Source organism: Neopsephotus bourkii, unplaced genomic scaffold (genome assembly GCF_033783945.1).
Source record: "Neopsephotus bourkii isolate Nb327-2 ecotype Australia unplaced genomic scaffold, CSIRO-AGI_Nbou_v1 NB_278, whole genome shotgun sequence".
NCBI lineage: Eukaryota > Metazoa > Chordata > Aves > Psittaciformes > Psittacidae > Neopsephotus > Neopsephotus bourkii.
The window spans coordinates 1-7849 of record NW_026900787.1 but is presented as its reverse complement, the minus strand read 5'-3'; positions in this window follow the sequence as shown (position 1 = coordinate 7849).

The window sequence follows — 7849 nt, the reverse complement described above, 5'->3', positions numbered from 1 at the left end:
ATTTCAGGGAAGATTTCATTTGTCTGTGCTGAAAGATCTTTTTTGATGAACCTCCTAAAAAGGAGGATCCTGCTACAAGGATTCTTACCCATTTATGCTTTGGAGAATCAGGCATACAAAGACCTACGCAACAAGAGGTACATCCCAAATATCATGATAGACTAGCTACTCTACAATGACAGAAAAAGGCACAGCCACTTAAGACGCACTTGGTAGGCTCAGGAAATTCATGTTAGTAGGAAAGCTGATGCAGTTTGAGATCTGAAATCCTTTCCGTACCGTACATGAAGAGACAAAATACAAGTTCAGATCATTAAAATAAAACATGAAAAAAGTATCTCCATCATCAGATGCTAGCTAACCTCTGACTTTCTGTCACCACCTTCCTGTTTCCCACAAGGAGCTAAAGTGAAGCCAATGACTGACCTACAGAATGGAAAAAAACAACATTTAATAGTAGTGAAGTGCTGGCTAAGGTGACAAACATCCCCAGCAACAGGCTCAAATGTGACAATTTCTGGTAAACACTTTTTGCTAAAAGGATAGAAAAATCAGAATACGGGGAAGAGGGAAAGACTTGAGAGGTATTTAAAGAAGAATGGTTAAAGCTGAGTAACAAATAGGAAACATGAAATCACTGCACAAGAGGTTTCCACATATAGCAGGCTATGAGTGAATGTGGAAACAAGTATAATTTCTGGTTGTAACTAGTCACTAGTACTATTTTAAGACAAAGTGGTGATGGTCTAAATGAAAGCAAATTATCCAAGGAGTTTCAGTAAACAAGGACATCTAGTCAGGACGGACAGCATAGATGATTAACAGGAACAGCCTGAAAGACATAAAAATCTACCTGTATTTTCACAAAAGAGGCAATGAAAAGTTAAAACGCTGTTAGTTGAGTAATTAATGGATTATACACATGAAATTCACTGCAAGAAGATACTCTGCTAGAGAAGAACTTAATCATCCTGAGGCTGCTGAACATAAACGTATGATCACATATAGCAAGTTAGTGGGTTATTTCAAACTGCAAAATGGTAAATGAAGTGTAGACAGTCACTTCAGTTGCAATTAATTGTGATTTCTTAAAAACAGTTTATGTGAAATTATGACTACATGATATCTGTTTTCAAGACAAGATTTTATATAAGGAAATAAATGAACCACTTTGACAACAAAGCGTCCAAGCTGAGCACCTGAACCTTCCAGAAGAAAAATACACTGTTTTTTGAATGTTTGTACTCTGTAATATATAAATATTAACAGGATAAGCTGTGACTGCATATTTCATATCCTGAAACTTCTGAACACTTAACTTACTGAAAAGTAATATACGCTTTAAAACAAAATATAAATATGAAAATGGGTAGTATAGAATACTATTTGTTTCGACATTATGCACAATGTGAATCCAAACCATTGCCACATAAAGGCACATATTTCCAGATGCTTATTGAAAAGAAAGATTTTCACTCAATTTGCTCTAAACCAATACCCAAAGAGTGGGTATTTTCCCCCTGTCTGAGACAAAATATGCTTACCCCAATAGAAAGATCAACTTACTGATTAAACCTCTAATACGCCATTTCTCAGAGTCTCTCATTTGCAAGTGAAATAGCAAAGCGACCTTCTCCCACAAATAAACTGAGGCCCGTATTCCTTTCTACCCCTTTTGGTGCTATTCTGTGGGGCACATCCCTGTGCTTCACCAACCAAAGTGGAAGTTCCTTGATTCACACTGTAATGGAACTCAGAAGCCTCGGGTCCCACCACGTGGTCTCTCACAAGGGGTATCTCCACAAGAAAAGAAGAATGGGGCTGGAACAAGTTAGATAACCTCCAGCCGTATCTTTCTCATCCATCTATAGCTCCCTGTGCTATGCACAAGCTGTTACCCTTTATGTTTTAACTCCCTGGGGCTCATTCCCAGCTCCTTGCCCTCCCACACCACATTCCTCTCAGCAAGTTCTCTTCCCAGCTTCTGCTTCCCCCAGTCAATTTGCCATTCCAGTCTCCCGTCATAAACAAGTCTGACTTCACCTTCTCCAGCATTTCGACTTTGTTCCTATCCTGCCTCTTTTCTCAATTCTTTGCTCAGCAATCCCAGTTCTTACCTGTTTCTTGTTTATTTTGTCTTTCTCTCCCCCACTCCACCCCCCCCATGTTCCTTGTGCAGCCAGTCACAGCCTCCTTCCAATTTCTCCTAACCATGGTCATGTCAAGGCCAGGTTGGACAGGCCCTTGAGCAACCTGCTTTAGTGGAAGTCGTCCCTGCCCGTGGCAGGGGTTTGGACCTGGATATGCATTAGGGTCCCTTCCAACCCAAACCAGTCTGGGATCAATGTCAGGGGTCCTGTTCCTTCACACTTTATTCTTCAGAGATGCAGATGTGGTGCTTAGGAACATGGTTTAGTGGTGGACCTGGCAGCATTAGATTTACAGCTGGACTCAATCTTAAAGGTCTTTTCCATCATAAATGATTCTATGAGGTTTCAACTATTGCAAGGCAGCAACAGAAGCATCACTGGGAGCACAGGCCAATCCCACAGGAGCTGGAAGCAGCATCTACACAAGCTTCAGCTTGTCCCTACGCACTTCAACTGACACATGATCACCGGACAGGGGAGGATGCAAACAGTCCACCTGGCTCTGGGAGCAGGAAAATGAGAATATTCAATCACAACAGACATCAGGCCACCTCTGACTATGCATCTGCTGCACAGATGGGAACGGACTGCTTAAAAACAGAGGTTTATAATTTGGCCAAGTTTAGTCAGATTATCGGCAGCAGAGCCCTAGCACAAAGGCCACTTGTCACATTTCAAATGCCTAATGAAAAACATGAAGTTATCAGAGCCTGTTAAAGGACATTGTGACATCTTTAACCATGGACAAGCATGTCCATGTCCTGGTCTAACTCCATAAATGGCCAATGGTTCACACCTGAACTTTAAAAACACCAACCCTGGAAAATGACATTCACTGAGACAACCATACCTTGTAACAGCCCACTCCAAACCACAGCAACACCCAAACCTCAAAGCTAAAAGGTCATCTACCGGTCCCTATCACCTCGACTCTCCTCTCCCCCTTACTGAAGAAAGCAACCACAGCAGGCAGGCAATGAAATGCCTGCTTAAACAAACAACAGCACCCGCCACCAATGCTCCCATGGGCTCAGGCTGCAGAAGCACAAAACAAAGATTATCTTAAATTTCAGAATCATCTGCCTGAACTCAGTGCCCCAACTGAACAAGCTCATTGGTTTGCTTATAATATTACCAAGGGAAAAAGCTGAAACAAGTCCAGACCTAGGGCAGTCTTCCAATAATTAAAAATTAAAATTAAAATGTTTTGCTTAATTACTCTTTTTAACACCAGGCTCTTGGACATCTACAACTGAGGGTGTCAGAACTACAGATGCAAAGAACAGGAGCTCGGTTCTATATATATCGAGCACCGAGATTTTCAGTTTCCTGTAACTTTGCTTTTGGGATGCTTTTTAACACAATAAACACAGTTAAATTGTGACTTACAATCTATTACTGTTTACTACAGCAAAAAGTACTATACTAGTACTACAGGTCACTGCTACATAAAATATTATATAATGTTATTTTGACATCCGATTTCATTTTATTTAGTTTCATAAATCAGAGAAGAAAAATCAGCAATACTTCTTCCCTTTAGGGAATTCTTGCATTTACTCATTTACTCTGTTGTTGTTATTATTATTAGTAGTAGTGAATGAAATTGAGCTCTGTGTGGTTACAGGGACTTAACTGCAGTAAGCCAACTGCAGGAATGGGACCTATGGTTCTGATTGTATTTTCCAGGCAGTTAAGGGAAAAAAATGCTTCAGCAGTCAGGAGTTTCTGTGGTTTTCTGAGCTCTTTACCAATCAGTATAATCACAAGATTTATAAAACTGTGCTTACTAAAATTAAACTTTAAAATCAATAAATAAATGTGGGTTGAATGCCACAAAGGAAAATAGCCCATAAATGGACTGTACAGTCATGCTTCTCATAAGAACAGTATGCAGGATACACAGCAGCAGAGAGAAAAACAGGTTGATCTAAAATACATCAAGCCTTTTTTTTCTTCACAGTTTAACCAAGTGATGGGGAGAAAAATAAATCCTACTGTCCCTTTTTTATTTTACCCAGTTTTTTATTTTTTCTAACCGTTTTTTCATTGTCCAACCCCAACTATGCCATTAATTTCCTTTCCTAACCAGTTTTTGCCATTTCTATCCCTGTTCTGACCAATTGAAACTCACTTTAAGCCATTTTTGGCCATTTCATTTGTATTTTTGCCAAGGTTCAACCGCTTTAAAGCAGTTCTTTTTCCTTTTCTTACTAATTTTTGCGCATCTCTTTCCTGATTTCAGGCATTTTTGTCTATTTCTAACCCTTTTTTGGCCATTTCTAAGTCGTTTTAAGCCTTTTCGGTTTCCTTTCCTAACCCATTTTTGTCAAATTCCAGCCTGGTTTAAGCCATTTTTTTTCTATTCTAACCCATTTTTGTCAATTTCCAACCCGTTTGAAGCCATATTTTTCCTTTACTTACTAATGCTTGCCCAATTAGTTCTGCTTTTCAGCCATTTTTTCGCCATTTCTAACCCATTTTTGTCCATTGACAAACCACTTTAAGCCTTCTTTGGCCATTTCCAACCCATTTTTTTCCCTGCTTCTAACCGGTCTCAAAACGTTTTTGGCCATTTCTAACGCTTTTTCTGCCTTTCTAACCTGTTTTAAGCCATTTTGGTCTACTTCTAAACCATTTTTGCCCTTTTCCAACACGTTTTAAGCCTTTTTTGATTTCCTTTACAAACCCATTTTTGTCAAATTCCAACACTTTTTAAGCCTATTTTTCCCTTTTCTAAACCACTTTTGTAAATTCCTGACCCATTTTAAGCCTTTTCTTTCCTTTCCTAACCCACTTTTGTCAATTTCCAACCCTTTCTTACCCAGTTTTTACTTTTCCTAATAGTTTTTTCCATTGTCCAATCCCAACTATGCCATTAATTTTCTTTTCCAAACCAGTTTTTGCCATTTCTATCCCTATTTTGACCAATTGAAACTCACTTTAAGCCATTTTTGGCCATTTCATTTGTATTTTTGCCAAGGTTCAACCGCTTTAAAGCAGTTCTTTTTCCTTTTCTTACTAATTTTTGCGCATCTCTTTCCTGATTTCAGGCATTCTTGGCTATTCTAACCCTTTTTTGGCCATTTCGAAGTCGTTTTAAGCCTTTTTGTTTTCCTTTCCTAACCCATTTTTGTCAAATTCCAGCCTGGTTTAAGCCATTTTTTTTCTTTTCTAACCCATTTTTGTCAATTTCCAACCCTTTTTTATTTTACCCAGTTTTTAATTTTTCTAACCGTTTTTTCATTGTCCAACCCCAACTATGCCATTAATTTCCTTTCCTAACCAGTTTTTGCCATTTCTATCCCTGTTTTGACCAATTGAAACTCACTTTAAGCCATTTTTGGCCATTTCATTTGTATTTTTGCCAAGGTTCAACCGCTTTAAAGCAGTTCTTTTTCCTTTTCTTACTAATTTTTTCCCATCTCTTTCCTGATTTCAGGCATTTTTGTCTATATCTAACCCTTTTTTGGCCATTTCTAAGTCGTTTTAAGCCTTTTCGGTTTCCTTTCCTAACCCATTTTTGTCAAATTCCAGCCTGGTTTAAGCCATTTTTTTTCTTTTCTAACCCATTTTTGTCAATTTCCAACCCGTTTGAAGCCATATTTTTCCTTTTCTTACTAATGCTTGCACAATTAGTTCTGCTTTTCAGCCATTTTTTCGCCATTTCTAACCCATTTTTGTCCATTGACAAACCACTTTAAGCCTTCTTTGGCCATTTCCAACCCATTTTTTTCCCTGCTTCTAACCGGTCTCAAAACGTTTTTGGCCATTTCTAACGCTTTTTCTGCCTTTCTAACCTGTTTTAAGCCATTTTGGTCTACTTCTAAACCATTTTTGCCCTTTTCCAACACGTTTTAAGCCTTTTTTGATTTCCTTTACAAACCCATTTTTGTCAAATTCCAACACTTTTTAAGCCTATTTTTCCCTTTTCTAAACCACTTTTGTAAATTCCTGACCCATTTTAAGCCTTTTCTTTCCTTTCCTAACCCACTTTTGTCAATTTCCAACCCTTTCTTACCCAGTTTTTACTTTTCCTAATAGTTTTTTCCATTGTCCAATCCCAACTATGCCATTAATTTTCTTTTCCAAACCAGTTTTTGCCATTTCTATCCCTATTTTGACCAATTGAAACTCACTTTAAGCCATTTTTGGCCATTTCATTTGTATTTTTGCCAAGGTTCAACCGCTTTAAAGCAGTTCTTTTTCCTTTTCTTACTAATTTTTGCGCATCTCTTTCCATTTCAGGCATTCTTGGCTATTTCTAACCCTTTTTTGGCCATTTCTAAGTCGTTTTAAGCCTTTTTGGTTTCCTTTCCTAACCCATTTTTGTCAAATTCCAGCCTGGTTTAAGCCATTTTTTTTCTTTTCTAACCCATTTTTGTCAATTTCCAACCCTTTTTTATTTTACCCAGTTTTTAATTTTTCTAACCGTTTTTTCATTGTCCAACCCCAACTATGCCATTAATTTCCTTTCCTAACCAGTTTTTGCCATTTCTATACCTGTTTTGACCAATTGAAACTCACTTTAAGCCATTTTTGGCCATTTCATTTGTATTTTTGCCAAGGTTCAACCGCTTTAAAGTAGTTCTATTTCTTTTTCTTACTAATTTTTTCCCATCTCTTTCCTGATTTCAGGCATTTTTGTCTATATCTAACCCTTTTTTGGCCATTTCTAAGTCGTTTTAAGCCTTTTTGGTTTCCTTTCCTAACCCATTTTTGTCAAATTCCAGCCTGGTTTAAGCCATTTTTTTTCTTTTCTAACCCATTTTTGTCAATTTCCAACCCGTTTGAAGCCATATTTTTCCTTTTCTTACTAATGCTTGCATAATTAGTTCTGCTTTTCAGCCATTTTTTCGCCATTTCTAACCCATTTTTGTCCATTGATAAACCACTTTAAGCCTTCTTTGGCCATTTCCAACCCATTTTTTTCCCCGCTTCTAACCTGTCTCAGACCATTTTTGGCCATTTCTAACGCTTTTTCTGCCTTTCTAACCTGTTTTAAGCCATTTTGGTCTACTTCTAAACCATTTTTGCCCTTTTCTAACACGTTTTAAGACTTTTTTGATTTCCTTTACAAACCCATTTTTGTCAAATTCCAACACTTTTTAAGCCTATTTTCCCCTTTTCTAAACCACTTTTGTAAATTCCTGACCCATTTTAAGCCTTTTCTTTCCTTTCCTAACCCACTTTTGTCAATTTCCCACCCTTTCTTACCCAGTTTTTACTTTTTCTAACCGTTTTTTCATTGTCCAACCCCAACTATGCCATTAATTTCCTTTCCTAACCAGTTTTTGTCAAATTCCAGCCTGGTTTAAGCCATTTTTTTTCTTTTCTAACCCATTTTTGTCCATTTCCAACCCGTTTTTATTTTACCCAGTTTTTAATTTTTCTAACGGTTTTTTCATTGTCCAACCCCAACTATGCCATTAATTTCCTTTCCTAACCAGTTTTTGCCATTTCTATCCCTGTTCTGACCAATTGAAACTCACTTTAAGCCATTTTTGGCCATTTCATTTGTATTTTTGCCAAGGTTCAACCGCTTTAAAGCAGTTCTTTTTCCTTTTCTTACTAATTTTTTCCCATCTCTTTCCTGATTTCAGGCATTTTTGTCTATTTCTAACCCTTTTTTGGCCATTTCTAAGTCGTTTTAAGCCTTTTTGGTTTCCTTTCCTAAACCATTTTTGTCAAATTCCAGC